Raw genomic sequence first — 14,850 nt, forward strand, 5'->3', positions numbered from 1 at the left:
AGTTTTCCTGATGGTTGAAAAATTGTATGTCAGTGTAATTTTAATGGCATCCCGGGTGTTGCTAGAAAGAAAGTGAAAGTGAAGTTGCTCAGCTGTGTCCTACTCTGCAACTCCATGGACCGTAGCCTACCAGGCTTCTCCGTCCATGGGATTTTCCAGGCAAGACTACCAGACTGGGTTGCCATTTCCTTCTCTAGGGTATCTTCCCGACCCAGGGATTGAACCTGGGTCTCCCTCATTGCAAGCAGACACTTTACCCTCTGGGCCACCAGGGAAGCCCACCTGCAAATGCAGGAGATGTAAGACATTTCCCATTACAGGTGACGTTGAATATCTTTTCATTTTATTTAGGATCATTAACATTTATTATTTTTTTCTTAGTTAACTTCTGCCAATTTTCCTTAGGGTTACTGGTCTTCTTCTACTGTATGTTTTGAAGCTTTTTTCTATTGGAGATAGCATCCCTTTATTTGTAATATAATTCATAAATACTTTTCACAGTTTGTTTTGTATTTCAATTTTCTTACATCTTTTTTCATACAAAAGTTTTTTTCTATTTTGATGCAGTCAAACTTATCTGTCATTATCATATGTCTTCTACCACATTTAAAAAATCTTAACCAAGAAAGTCTTCCCATTTACAAAATAAAATTATTCCCCCATACTTTCTCTAGTAGTAGCATGGTATCACTGACACATTTGGAATTCATCCCAGTGTATGGTTTAAGGGAGAATCAAATTTTATCACTTTCCATATAGCTATTATGCTAATATCACTTATTAAAATATCCATCTTTTCAGCACTGCTTTAGATATCTTTATCCTATATCAATTTCTGTATGTATTTGGGACTATTTCTGGATTCTTTTATTCTATTCTATTAGTCTGTCTAGTTACATTAGTTTCTCTATTACATTAATCTCCCTAATTCACACAGCAATAATATCTGTTCAGTTCAGTTTAGTCGCTCAGTCATGTCTGGCTCTTTGCACCCCACTGACTGCAGCATGCCAGGCTTCCTTGTCCATCACCAACTCCTGGAGCTTGCTCAAACTCATGTCCATCAAATGGGTGATGCCATCCAACCATCTCATCCTCTGTTGTCCCCTTCTCCTCCCGCCTTCAATCTTTCCCAGCATCAGGGTCTTTTCCAAGGAGACAGTTTTTCACATCAAGTGGCCAAAGTATTGGAGTTTCAGCTTCAGCATCATTCCTTCCAATGAATATGCAGGGCTGATTTCCTTTAGGATGGACTGGTTGTATCACTTTGCAGTCCAAGGGCTTCTCAAGAGTCTTCTCCAGCACCACAGTTCAAAAGCATCAAAAGCATCTTCAGCACTCAGCTTTATTTATAGTCCAACTCTTACATCTATACATGACTACTGGCAAAACCATAGCTTTGACTAGACAGACCTTTGTTGGCAAAGTTATGTCTCTGCTTTTTAATATGCTGTCTATATTGGTTATAGCTTTTCTTCCAAGGAACAAGCGTCTTTTAATTTCATGGCTGCAATCACCATCTGCAGTGATTTTGGAGCCTAAAAAAATAGTCTCTCACTGTTTCCATTGTTTCCCCATCTATTTGCCATGAAGTGATAGGACCAGATGCCATGATCTTAGCTTTCTGAATGCTGAGTTTTAAGCCAACTTTTTCACTCTCCTCTTTCACTTTCATCAAGAGGCTCTTCAGTTCTTCTTTGCTTTCTGCCATAAGGGTGGTGTCATCTGCATATCTGAGGTTATTGATATTTCTCCTGGAAATCTTCATTCCCACCTGTGCTTCATCCAGCCCAGCATTTCTCACGATGTACTCTGCATATAAGTAAAATATACAGCCTTGACATACTCCTTTCCCAATTTGGAACCAGTCTGTTGTTTCATGCCCAGTTCTAACTGTTGCTTCTTGACCTGCATACAGATTTCTCAGGTAAGGTGGTCTGCTATTCCCATCTCTTTAAGAATTTTCCACAGTTTGTTGTGATCCACACAGTCAAAGGCTTTGGCATAGTCAATAAAGCAGTAGATGTATTTCTGGAACTCTCATGCTTTCTCAATGATCCATCGGATGTTGACAATTTGATCTCTGGTTCCTCTGGCTTTTCTAAATCCAGGTTGAATATCTGGAAGTTCACAGTTCATGTACTGTTGAATTCTGGCTTGTAGAATTTTGAGCATTACTTTGTTAGCATGTGAGATGAGTGCAATTGTGTGGTAGTTTGAACATTCTTTGGTATTCTACATTCTGGCATTCTTTGAACATTTTAATAATACTTGTTAGGACTAACATTCCAGTCATTTCCCTTTTTTCTTAGGGTTTTCCTTAGACTATTTTTGCTTGGCAATAATCCAAATAAAAATTTTAATCAACTAATATAACTCCAGTTTTCATTTGGATAACACTAAATTTAGGTGGTCTGCTATTCCCATCTCTTTAAGAATTTTCCACAGTTTGTTGTGTTCCACACAATCAAAGGCTTTGGCATAGTCAGTAAATTAAATTTCTAAATTTAGAAAAAGTTGTCATATATGTGATATTCAAGACAATAATATGGTGTGTCTTTCCATTTGTTCAAATCTAATTTTGTGCATTTTGGAGTTGTCTCATAGTTTTCTCACACAAGCTTGACTATTTCTTGTTAAGTTCATGCCTAGATACTCTATTTCAGTTCATTCAATTTTTCATCATTAATAGGATTCTTCTTGCCTATTATGCCCTCTAATAGGTTATTATGTGTAAATATGAGTACTATTAATTTTGTCTATTGATTATTTTACCTACTAGTTTGCAAAATATCAGATGAATTTGGGTTGGTGTAGCTTTCCCTTATAATGGTTGGAAGAAGGCCAAAAGAAGACTTGTTTATTATGTTTGAGAATTCCTATTTTCATCTTAGGACTAGGGAAACAGATTATCATGAATCAAAAGAATAAAACAAACACCATCAAGAAAGAATTGAAGCCCTATCAGAAAAGGAGATAGTAAATGCATACTTTTTTATTGTTGTTTAGTCACTAAGTCGTGTCTGACTCTTTGCAACCCCATGGACTATAGCCCACCAGGCTCCTCTGTCCATGAGATTTCCCAGGCAGAACAGGAGTAGGTTGCCATTTCCTTTTCCAATAGATCTTCCTGACCAAGGGATCAAATGCACATCTCCTGCTTGGCAGACAGACTCTACCACTGAGCCATTATGGAAGTTCTCAAAAAGCATACCTAAGGAGCCACTTTTCTGGAGTGATGGGAATGTTTTGCGTTTGTGTTTACGCAAGTGACATGGATTTGTCAAGATTCACAGAATTCTACACTTAGTATATCTGCATGGCACTGCATATAAATTTTACCTCATAATCTTTAAAAAAAAAAAGTGTCTAGGTTCTTTTCTAATTTTTTATTATAAATAAACAAATATCCACTGAAAAACATCAAACCGACAAAAAAAACCACAAAATTTTTACCTCCTTCATGAGCCTCTTCAAAGGAAATCAGTGATAACATTTTGCTTATTGAGAATAATAGCTAGTTTGCTGATTAATAAGTGTCAACCTGGAGTGTGTTCTGTAGCGATTTGCTGTAGAACTCTATTACTGGCTCTACCCTGTTCATCATTTTTATTGACAATGTGAATAAAGACATAAAAAGTATGTGTCTCAAAAGTGCATTTGATATGACTGTAAGAGTGACTGTTAATGTAATAGGTGACATAAAAAGGATTCAAACTAGCCCTCATACATTTAAATAAGCTAAAAATCAACATGAAAAAATATGAAGAGGAAATATAAAGTTTGAAACATAAAAATAAAACCTTAAGAACTTAGGTACAAGATGAAAATGAGTAATAGTAATTCCCATAAAAATAACCAAAGAAGTTTTAAATGACCAAAAGTACAACATTAATAATAACTCATGATATTTAAAACACATTTTTTTAATTTTCATTGACAGGAAGTTAACATCCAGATCAAAGAGGGGCACAGTACTTGATACTCACTGTAACCTGACAATGGCCAGCCATACTGACGGGTTTAATTCTGGGCACCAAACCTCAGGAAGGATACTGACAAATAACAGTGTGTCAAGAGGAAAACAAGGGTAATGAGGGGTATGGAAACTACTTTACATAGTTTATGTGAACTAAATAACTAAAAGTGATTTACACGTGGAAGCCATAATTAAATATTTCACATGTCTGAAAGACTGACATGTGAAAGAGGACAAATACAGTAGGTATCATCACAAAGGAAGAGTAGGATCAATGTATTGAAATTAGTGAAAAGCTGTGTTTATTAGAAATAGCCGTATACAACCACCTACTATACCAGCCTTGTATACATGTAAAAAAGAATAATTAAAAATCTACTTTAATTTTAGGGACAGCATGTCTTTTGTTTAATGTGTCTTCCATGCTTTGTTCATCAAGGTTAAAGATACATTTCATATCTTTATCTTATTGCCAAGTTGTCTATTGTTGAAAACTCTGGTGTATAAGCATCTATCCAACAGACTGGCAAAAGGTCCACTGTGAGTAAAATTGATAACACAGAAAAACTGTATCCTTCAAACCAGGGCCAGGAGTGGTGGCCAGCCATATACCATAACTTCCTTTCATATTTTTATCAAAATGAATAAAAAATTTTATAAGAATGATAATTTACCAGAAACCTTCAAATTACTAATTCTTCTGTTATCTAAATCTTTTTATGAATGAGATGCTGTCAGTAGTGATACCCATCATTGGTTGGTTGTGTCTTCCATCTCCTTTTTCTTCTAGTACCTCAGAGCTAAAATGGCTTGAGTGCCCCAAGGCACTCATCAAACTCTTTTTCAATAACAGATGGCTCAACAGCTGTTGACATTTGATAAATCCTTTTGTTCTTATCCCAGAACATTTTGTTTATTCACATTAAATGCAAAGGGAAGAAATTAAAGAAAACACAAGAAAGACTGTGAATAAAACTGCTCTTCAGAAAACTTTCTAGCTTAACCTATGAGCCATGAAATTAGCTGGAAATTTTACAATTTAAAGAGTCTCACAAAGTAGCAAGCCCATATATATATAAGAAAACACATAAATTATGGATATAAATTGTAATTCATATCAATACCACAAACAGACCTCCTAAAACAGGCCCACAGGCCAAATCCAGCCTATCATCTATTTCCGTAAGGCCCAGGAAATAAGAATGGTTTTTACATTTTTGAATGGTTAAATTCAAAAAACAAAAGAAGAATATTTTATGATATGTAAAAATTAAATGAATTTAAGTTTCATTGTCTCTAAATAAAATTTTATTAGAATACCACCATATCTATTCATTTACAAATTATCTATAGCTGCTTTCAGACTGTGATGGCAGAACTGAATAATTGTAACACAGACCACAAGGTCCACAAAGCCTAAGATAATGGCCATGGTCTTTTGGAGAAAAAGTAAAAGGTAAAGAGTGTCAGAAAAAAATTAATCATGTACGTGGATGCTTAATAAACCCTTTTTGAAAGCAGTACTACTGGTACATAAGTACTGGACCTGCATTCCACTTCTGATTCAAAGGCAAATAATTCAATCTTTTAATTTTAGCTTGCTCAACTGTGAAACAGAAATGAGAATATTGAACTCACCTTTTCCACATTAATAAATCAAAGATAAAAACCATATGATTATCCCAATAGATGTAGAGAAAGCCTTTGACAAAATTCAATGCCCATTTATGATAAAAAAAAAAAAAACTCTCCAGAAAGCACTCGTAGAAGGAACGTATCTCAACATAATAAAAGCCATCTATGATAAACCTATGGAGAAGGCAATGGCACCCCACTCCAGTACTCTTGCCTGGAAAATCCCATGGATGGAGGAGTCTGGTAGGCTGCAGTCCATGGGGTCACTAAGAGTCAGATACAACTGACTGACTTCACTTTCACTTTTCACTTTTCACTTTCATGCATTGGAGAAGGAAATGGCAACCCACTCCAGTGTTCTTGCCTGGAGAATCCCAGGGACAGGGGAGCCTGGTGGGCTGCCATCTATAGGGTCGCACAGAGTCAGACACAACTGAAGTGACTTAGCAGCAGCAGCATGATAAACCTACAGCAAACATTATCCTCAATGGCAAAAAACTGAAAGCATTTCCCTTAAGTCAGTAACAAGACAAGGTTGCCCATTCTCACCACCACTATTTAACATAGTTTTGGAAGTTTTAGCCACAGAAATAAGAGAAGAAAAATAAATAAAAGGAATCCAGATTGGAAAAGAAGTAAAACTCTCACTGTTCACAGATGACATGATCTTCTACATAGAAAACCCTAAAGACACCATCAGAAAATTACTAGAGCTAATCAATGAATATAGTAAAGTTGCAGGATACAAAATTAATACACAGAAATCCCTTGCATTCCTATACAATAACAACGAGAAAACAGAAAGAGAAATTAAGGAAACAATCCCATTCACCAATGCAATGAAAAGAATAAAATACTTAAGAATAAATTTACCTAAAGAAACAAAAGACCTATATATATAGAAAACCATAAAACTGATGAAAGAAATCAAAGATGACACAAATAGATGGAGAAATATACCATGTTCATGGATTAGAACAATCAGTATAGTAAAGATTAATGTACTACCCAAAGCAATCTATAGATTCAATGCAATCCTTATCAAGCTACCAGTGGTATTTTTCACAGAACTAGAACAAATAATTTCACAATTTGTATGGAAATACAGAAAACCCTGAATAGCCAAAACAATCTTGAGAAAGAAGAATGGAGCTGGAGGAATCAACCTGCCTGACTTCAGATTATACTACAAAGCTACAGTCATCAAGACAGTATGGTACTGGCACAAAGGCAGATATATAGATCAATGGAACTAAATAGAAAACCCAGAGATAAATCCATGCACCTATGAGCACCTTTTCTTTGACAAAGGAAGCAAGAATATAAAATGGAGAAAAGACAATCTCTAACAAGTGGTGCTGGGAAAACTGGTCAACCACTTGTAAAAGAATGAGACTAGAACACTTTCTAACACCATACACAAAAATAAAATCAAAATGGATTAAAAATGAAGTATGTAATTGAGTATGATATAAATAACATAAACTGCAAGTGTCAGCTCAATATACATTCACAAAGTGAACACACTTCTGCAATCTCCACAGACACCAAGAAAAAGAATACTACCAGAACCCTGGAAGTCCCCATCAAGCCCCTTCCAGTTCTAACACTCCACCTCCCCAAAAGTAACAACTATCCTGATTTCTAACACTATTGATTTTTTTTACCTATTTCGGAATTTTATTTATAATAGTGTGTATTCTTCTGTGTCCAGCTACTTATGTTCAACAGCAAATTTGTGAGTTTTAAATACTTCATTGTATGTAGCAGTACTTCATTCATTTTCATTCTGTATTTCATTACATGAAAATACCGTAATTTATTTACTCATTCTACTTGTGATAAGCATTTGATTGTTTCTACTTTTTTGCCCATTGCAACTACTGTTGCTATGAACATTTTTATATATCTCTTTTGAAGCACATGTATGCATTTCTATGTGCTACATACATAACTTTGTCTTATTTATTTACTTATACCCCAATGTATAAGGTATTAAAATTGCAATAACCACACTGGAAGTTTTATTAATAGGCAGCACCCAAGCTCCACTTATGGAGGAACAATCTTTGTCAGGAATGAAAGATGAGACTCTGAAGGTATAAGTTGGAGAGGGACATAGAAACCAAGAAATGGCTCTACAATTTTTTAAGACAGAAATTTATGGGCAAGAAAGAATATAACAGAGAGAAGAGTAAAGACTACAGAGAGAAAGGGATAAGATATGTAAAAACATGGCAGAAGGCTAAAGACAATAGAAATAACTAGCCTGTGAGAGGAGTCACAGAAGAACTTTTAAAAAGAGAATTTTAAATATTAAGTTCCATACATCATGTAAACCATGTGCACTTATTCTTACTTAAAAAATTAGTTGTCCACACAAAGGCCTTTGATAGTAAGTTAGTCCAGAAATTTTTTTTCATGAACATCAAGGAGAAAGGGAGTTATTGCACATCTGGAGTAATATAGTGCAGAATAGAGCAGAAAAATTAAGAAATCAGCAGACATGCTGAGTGTCTGAAATGATTAATGTGTTTTGTTTGTTACTGTTTATGGAAGCAAACAAAGATGAATAAGACACAGTCCTACCTTGGAGTCCTGCATAATTGACAATCTTTAAAAATTAAATAAACTATTTTTCCTAAAGCAATGTGGCTTTGTTTAAACATGAAAAAAAACAAAAAACAAAAAACAAACAAAAAAAACCTCTCTTTTCCTAAGAAAATCACTTATAACTGTGCTACCCGGAGCACGAAGAGTCCATCTTCCACATTTATTAAATGTTGATTCAGGGCTGCTTTTAAAAGATTAGAATAATCATTGTGAAACGTCTAAACACTGAGTAAATCACTTTAACTTTTTGAAATTAAATTTATTTTTAATTGAAGCATAATTGTTTTACAGTATTGTGTTAGTTTCTGCCAAACATCAACATGAATCAACCATAGGTATACAGCCTATGTCTCCTCTTTCTTGAACACACCTCCCACCTCCCTCGCCATCCCACCCCTCTAAGTTGTTACAGAGCCCTGATATGAGTTCCCTAAGTCATACAGTAAATTCCCATTGGCTATCTGGTTTACATATGGTAATGTATATTTCCATGTTACTTTCTCCATACATCCTACCCTCTCCCTCCTCCTCCACTTTAATTTTGAGATAATTGTAGATTCACCTGAAATTGCAAAAAAAAAAAAAAGTAAAGGGAGTGACCTTCTACTGTACCTTTTATCCAGTTTCTCCCAATGATAACACCTTTCATAACTTATAATAGGGTACCAAAACCAGGAAAATTACATTGGCACAACCTAGAGCTCGTTCATATTTCACTAGTTTTATATGTATTCATATACATATGGAGTTCCATGAAATTTTATCACATGGGTAGATTTGTGTGATCACCACCATCAAGATGCAGAACTGTTCATCAGCACAATGCTCCCCTCACTTCTGTATGGAAAACCCACTCTACTCTCACTTCCCATTTCTAACACCTTGCAACCACCAGTCTATCTCTGTAATTTTATTCCAATATAAATGGAATCATGTGTGTGCATGTGAAGTTGCTTCAATTGTATCAGACTGTGAGACCCTATGGACTGTAGCCAGCCAGGTTTCTCTGTCCATGGGCTTCTCCAGGCAAGAATACTGGAGAGGGTTGCCATGCCCTCCTCCAGGGGATCTTCTCCATCCAGGGATCGAATCCATGTTTCTTATGTTTCCTGCATTGGCAGGTGGGTTCTTTATCACTCGAGTTGGAATCATAAGATATGCAACCTTTTGAGATTGGCATTTTTCACTCAGCATAATTACTGTGAGATCCATCCTAGTGATTGCATGTATCACTGGTTCCTTTTTTATTGCTGAGTGATACTGAATGGCATAAATATATCACAGGTTATTTATTCATTTACCTGTTGAAGGACCTTTGAGATATCCCCAGCTTTTGGCTACTAGAAAATAAAGCCGCTAGGAACATTCTTGTATAGGAATTTGTGTGAACTTGTTTTCACTCCCTGTGGTAAATGTCCAAAAGAGCGACTGCACTTTTACTCTACCTGGAGACCTCCTCTGAGTTGTCTGGCTACCCAAATGGATCTCAGTGAGAACCCAGAGCCCAGTGCCTTCAAAGAAAATGGGCTCCTAGCAGGCCATACTCCGAGGAGGCAAAGGAGGAGGCAAAGGAATTTTCTTTGTCTCCATTTTCCCAGCTCTCATCATCAATCAGGATTTCATCCTGGCAACTTTGTCACTAACGTCAATCATACTAAATCAAATGACAAAATCTGGTTAAGGGATAAAGATTGGTAAGAATGATACAGGCTCCTCTGTCCATGGACTTCTTCAGGCAAGAATACTGGAGTGGGTAGCCATTCCCTTCTCCAAGGGATCTTCCTGACCCAGGGATCCAATCTAGGTCCCCTGCATTGCAAGAAGATTCTTCACTGTCTGAGCACCAGGGAAGCCCAATTTGGCCCAGCTAGAGCCATTTTCATTTTATTTTTACTACTTCTTCAATTATCAAGCAAAGGAGATCAAGGACATTGATGATGCAAGTGAATGCTTCTCTAATGTTTCCCAAAATAGAGACCAGAGTTTTACGAAGGCTCCACATGTCCAAGGATCACAGGAATACTGGCTTTCTGGTGTCATTCCCCATTTAGATAGGAAACATCAGTCCATCACACTGGCTTTGGGCACCAGAGTGGAAAGAATTGCATTGGGAAGTAATATTTTCTCTTTGAGGGTGTTTGAAGAATGTCTCACCTGTGGTCCCCTTGATACAAGTAATGACACCCCCCACTTCCACTCATGAGCTGTTTCCTCATGATTAACTCCTGCCACAGTCAGCAATCTCCAGTGGGGTCTCTGGGAGAAGTCCCACTCAAGGAGAAACACTCCGGTTTTCTTTCAGTGGGTGTACATCTAGTGTATAAGAAATAACACAGGAACAAATGCCCAAGTTTGGGGTTAATAATATCATCTTAATAATTTCATCTTACAAGTTTTCTTCTTCCAAGTAAAGTTTTTATTTTTATTGATATACTATGTACATAGGATTTACAAATTAAGCAGTGTGAAAAAGCTTAAAACAAAAACAGCAGGGACTTCCTTGGTGGTCCAATGGTTAAGACTCCAAGCTTCCACTGCGGAGGGCACAGGTTCAATCCCTGGTTAAGGAACAAAGATCTCACATGCCACAAGGTGCAGCCTAAGAAAGAAAACAAAACAGCAGTTTCTACTCTATCTACCACCCACAACTATTCCTCTGAGGCAGCTGCTTTCAAATAGCTAGGTAGTGTGGGAACTGAACTCTCTTTCCAAATAGTACATACATAAATTCCTATATAATTGGGTTATTATCAGTGAGTTTATTTTGGTTGTTTTTTGTTTTTTTTTTTTTAGTCTGAAGAAGCCAAGGTTGGCAGTATAGGAAAGGGGTATTTTTTTAGGAGATAAAAAATAGAGATATTTTTTAAGAGTTCCTTGGGATTTGCTTGCACTTTCAGTTAACTCTCCAGTAGTTTCTTACAAGATGGCAAGTTATCTCACAAAAGAAAATTCAAATTTCAAAGTTGTCTAGAAGAAACTGAAAAATAAACAATCAAGGGTACTCTAGAAAAGAGCTCAATGTTTTGCTGTAATAAGTATGACTATTAGGTTTTCAAATAAACATCATTATTCTGTGTACTAAGAAAATTCAGGTTGTTCTCATACATACATTTGCAAAAAAGTACTTCAAAAATAAGTTTTCAAAACTCAAACTAAATAGTTTTGCTCTAAATACTTAGAGAAACATATGAGCAATAAAGCTAAACCAGCATGTTTTACTGGTGAGATCTTACACTTCACCAAATTAAATAGGTGTTTTATTATAAAAATTTCCTGTATCCTCTAGTACTAGGATATATACATGAATGACAACAGAAGTCAGAGAAGAAAAAAACCACATATATGGAAATCATAATCAAAACAATCACTCTTAACTGACTGTTCAAATGTAACCTCACTCGTTAATTTGTTCTGCTAATTACATATGCAGTGTTCTTCATGGATTCTGGAATAAAATGATGTGATTCTCAATATGACTGACATGTACCCATTTCAGCAACTGCATTTTAGAGATGCCTCTAAATATTAAAAATTATGTACTAGGTCCTTTCTAGTTGTAGTATATCAATTAACATTTTCAGAAAGAATGATATGAGAAATTTCAGCTGCTTCTCTCAGTACAGAAATAACTTCTTTGGGAACAATAATTTTTACAGGTATTAAAGTATCTGTATTTCATTTTTTATAATATCATGAAAATGCTGAGGATATAACTGTCATCAACTGATACTTCAAAAAGACAGATATCAAGTGTTTAAATAATTTAAAAACTAGGATATAAGGAAAATGAGACTAAGCCCTACTCTTTAAGAGTTTACTGGCTGTTGGGAAGTCATATCAGGCTCCAAGTTAGAGGTACTACCTATGGTACGAGAGTGACACATAGGATTAAAAACCAGAGGCTTCTTAGAAAATGGTGTTTGAACTGATTCTGGGGGGAAAAAAAAGGAGTCAGCCACAAAAAGGAGGGGAGGCTGAAACATATCAGTGGTATTAGTGATGCACAAGAAGGTAAGGGGTTCAAAAAAGTATTTAGCAAAGAACTCCATAGGACTTTTTGATTTGTTAGCCATGGGCTCTGAGCAAGAGTAGTAGTTAAAAGTAACTTCCAGTTGTTGTCAAACCAAATGGAAATTCACATAAAGGAGCGTGCATAAGTGCTAAGTTGCTTCAGTCACGTCAGACTCTTTGCGACCCTATACAATGTGGTCCGCCAGGCTCCTCTGTCCATGGGATTCTTCAGGTACCTGGGAAGCCCAAATAAAGGAGGTAGAGCTAATGTAATGAAAAATATGAAACTAGTTTGGGCAATTCTGAGATGGCTGTGAAATGTTCATATGATGTCCAGTAAAGAGTCAGATGTATATTTCTAAAGCTCAGAGAAGATTTTGGTTTAGAGATACAGATTTGGGAGTTATCAACCTACAAATGATAACTAGAGCAATGAAAGGTGACAGATTAAAAAGAGCAGAGGACTTTGAATGAAGCCATCAGCAAACATAATCTCCAAGAATAAGGCAAAGATAAGGTGCTTACCAAGGAAACCAAAGAGCAATGACTAGAAGAAGGGAATCAGCGAAGGGATGTATATGAGAATCACAGGGGTCAGAGCTACACTGTCTAATACAGAATCCACCAGTCCCATGTGGCTATTGAGGATTTGAAATGTGCCTAGTGCACCTGAGGAATTAAATTTTTAACTTCATTTAAAAACTGGTATTTGATTTAGTTTTCGAAAAGTATTTAAGTATGCTTATGATAACTTCAATATGTAAATCTATTTTTTCAATGATGAATTTTGTAAAACTCAACAAATTTAAGTATCTCTGATAAAAATTTGGCATTAGAATTGTGACATAGATGAATATAAAATACACTCATTTTGGAGATTTTTGTATGAAGAACAGAATGTAAAAATATTTTATTAAAGCTTCTGTACACTGATGATATGCTTTTTGGTTTTGAGTTTTTTTTAACAAGAATAGTTACAAATATTTATTTGAAGTGACTTAAATGCCCATGTTTAAGTCATAAGTAGAACAGTTGTTTTTAAAACATTTAGATCAATGAACCTTTAATTCTTCTTCACAATAATTGCATCAGTGTACACGTAGTGATTTGTAACCTGCTCTTCTTGAGTGAACCATTCGGTTCACTTCAGTTCAGTTCAGTCACTCAGTCGTGTCCAGCTCTTTGTGACCCCATGAATCGCAGCACACCAGGCCTCCCTGTCCATCACCAACTCCCGGAGTTCACTCAGACTCACGTCCATCGAGTCACTGATGCCATCCAGCCATCTCATCCTCTGTTGTCCCCTTTTCCTCCTGCCCCCAATCCCTCCCAGCATCAGAGTCTTTTCCAATGAGTCAACTCTTCTCATGAGGTGGCCAAAGTACTGGAGTTTCGGCTTTATCATCATTCCTTTCAGAGAACACCCAGGGCTGATCTCCTTTAGAATGGACTGGTTGGATCTCTTTGCAGTCCAAGGGACTCTAAAGAGTCTTCTCCAACACCACAGTTCAATAGCTTTCTTCACAGTCCAACTCTCGCATCCATACATGACCATTGGAAAAACCATAGCCTTGACTAGACGGACCTTTGTTGGCAAAGTAATGTCTCTGCTTTTCAATATGCTATCTAGGTTGGTCATAACTTTTCTTTCAAGGAGTAAGCGTCTTTTAATTTCATGGCTGCAGTCACCATCTGCAATGATTTTGAAGCCCCAAAAGATAAAGTCTGACACTGTTTCCCCATCTATTTCCCATGAAGTGATGCCATGATCTTCGTTTTCTGAATGTTGAGCTTTAAGCCAACTTTTTCACTCTCCTCTTTCATGGTGATTACATGTTGAAATGATAATATCCTGGATATACCTGTTTAACTAAAACGTTATTAATTTTAATTAATTTCACTTGTTTCTGTTTTGTATTTTTTGAGTGGCTAATAGGTATCATGGCTTTTATTTCTATCAGACAAAGAATATTTCAGGAAAGAAGTAATCATGACTATTGGGAGACAATTCTCCATAGGTCTCAAGTTTCCGTAGATCTTATAAGTAAAGCACTGGTCATCCTTTATTTCAACATATCTTTCCAAAGATACTTGTATAAAGAACAGTCCTGGAAAATTAAGATAATATCTCATTGCAGAGCAAAGAGAAGGCATACTTACTGCCCATTATAAAAAATAAAGATTTCTTAAGCAAGGTTCCTCTTTTGTGATTAAATCCACTGTGTGTAGAAGTCTCACTTGACCCTCTTTGCATTGTCTTGTGGGAACTGGGGTTCAGAAAACTAGTACAAAAACGCTGATGTTCTGGCTACTGTTATTGCAATAATAAGTAATAAATTTTTGCTTTTTATAATAAACTTTTCTCCATCCCTGACCCAGAAGTCTTGGATCTTCTACTAGCATCCATGAAACTGTGTCAAGCTGACTTGTTGGCTTACAAGAAAAGTTAAATCTCACATCTTTCATAGTTCTTGACACTGACTCTGTCAGCTATATACTGCTATATAACAAACTGCCTTAAAATTTAGAAGCTTAAAAAAATAACAAAGACAGACATGTATATCAAGGGAAATAAATAGTCCAGAATAGACACAAAGAGATCAAATGACTTT

This window comes from Bos javanicus, chromosome 6, assembly GCF_032452875.1.
Source record: "Bos javanicus breed banteng chromosome 6, ARS-OSU_banteng_1.0, whole genome shotgun sequence".
In the NCBI taxonomy this organism is placed as follows: domain Eukaryota; kingdom Metazoa; phylum Chordata; class Mammalia; order Artiodactyla; family Bovidae; genus Bos; species Bos javanicus.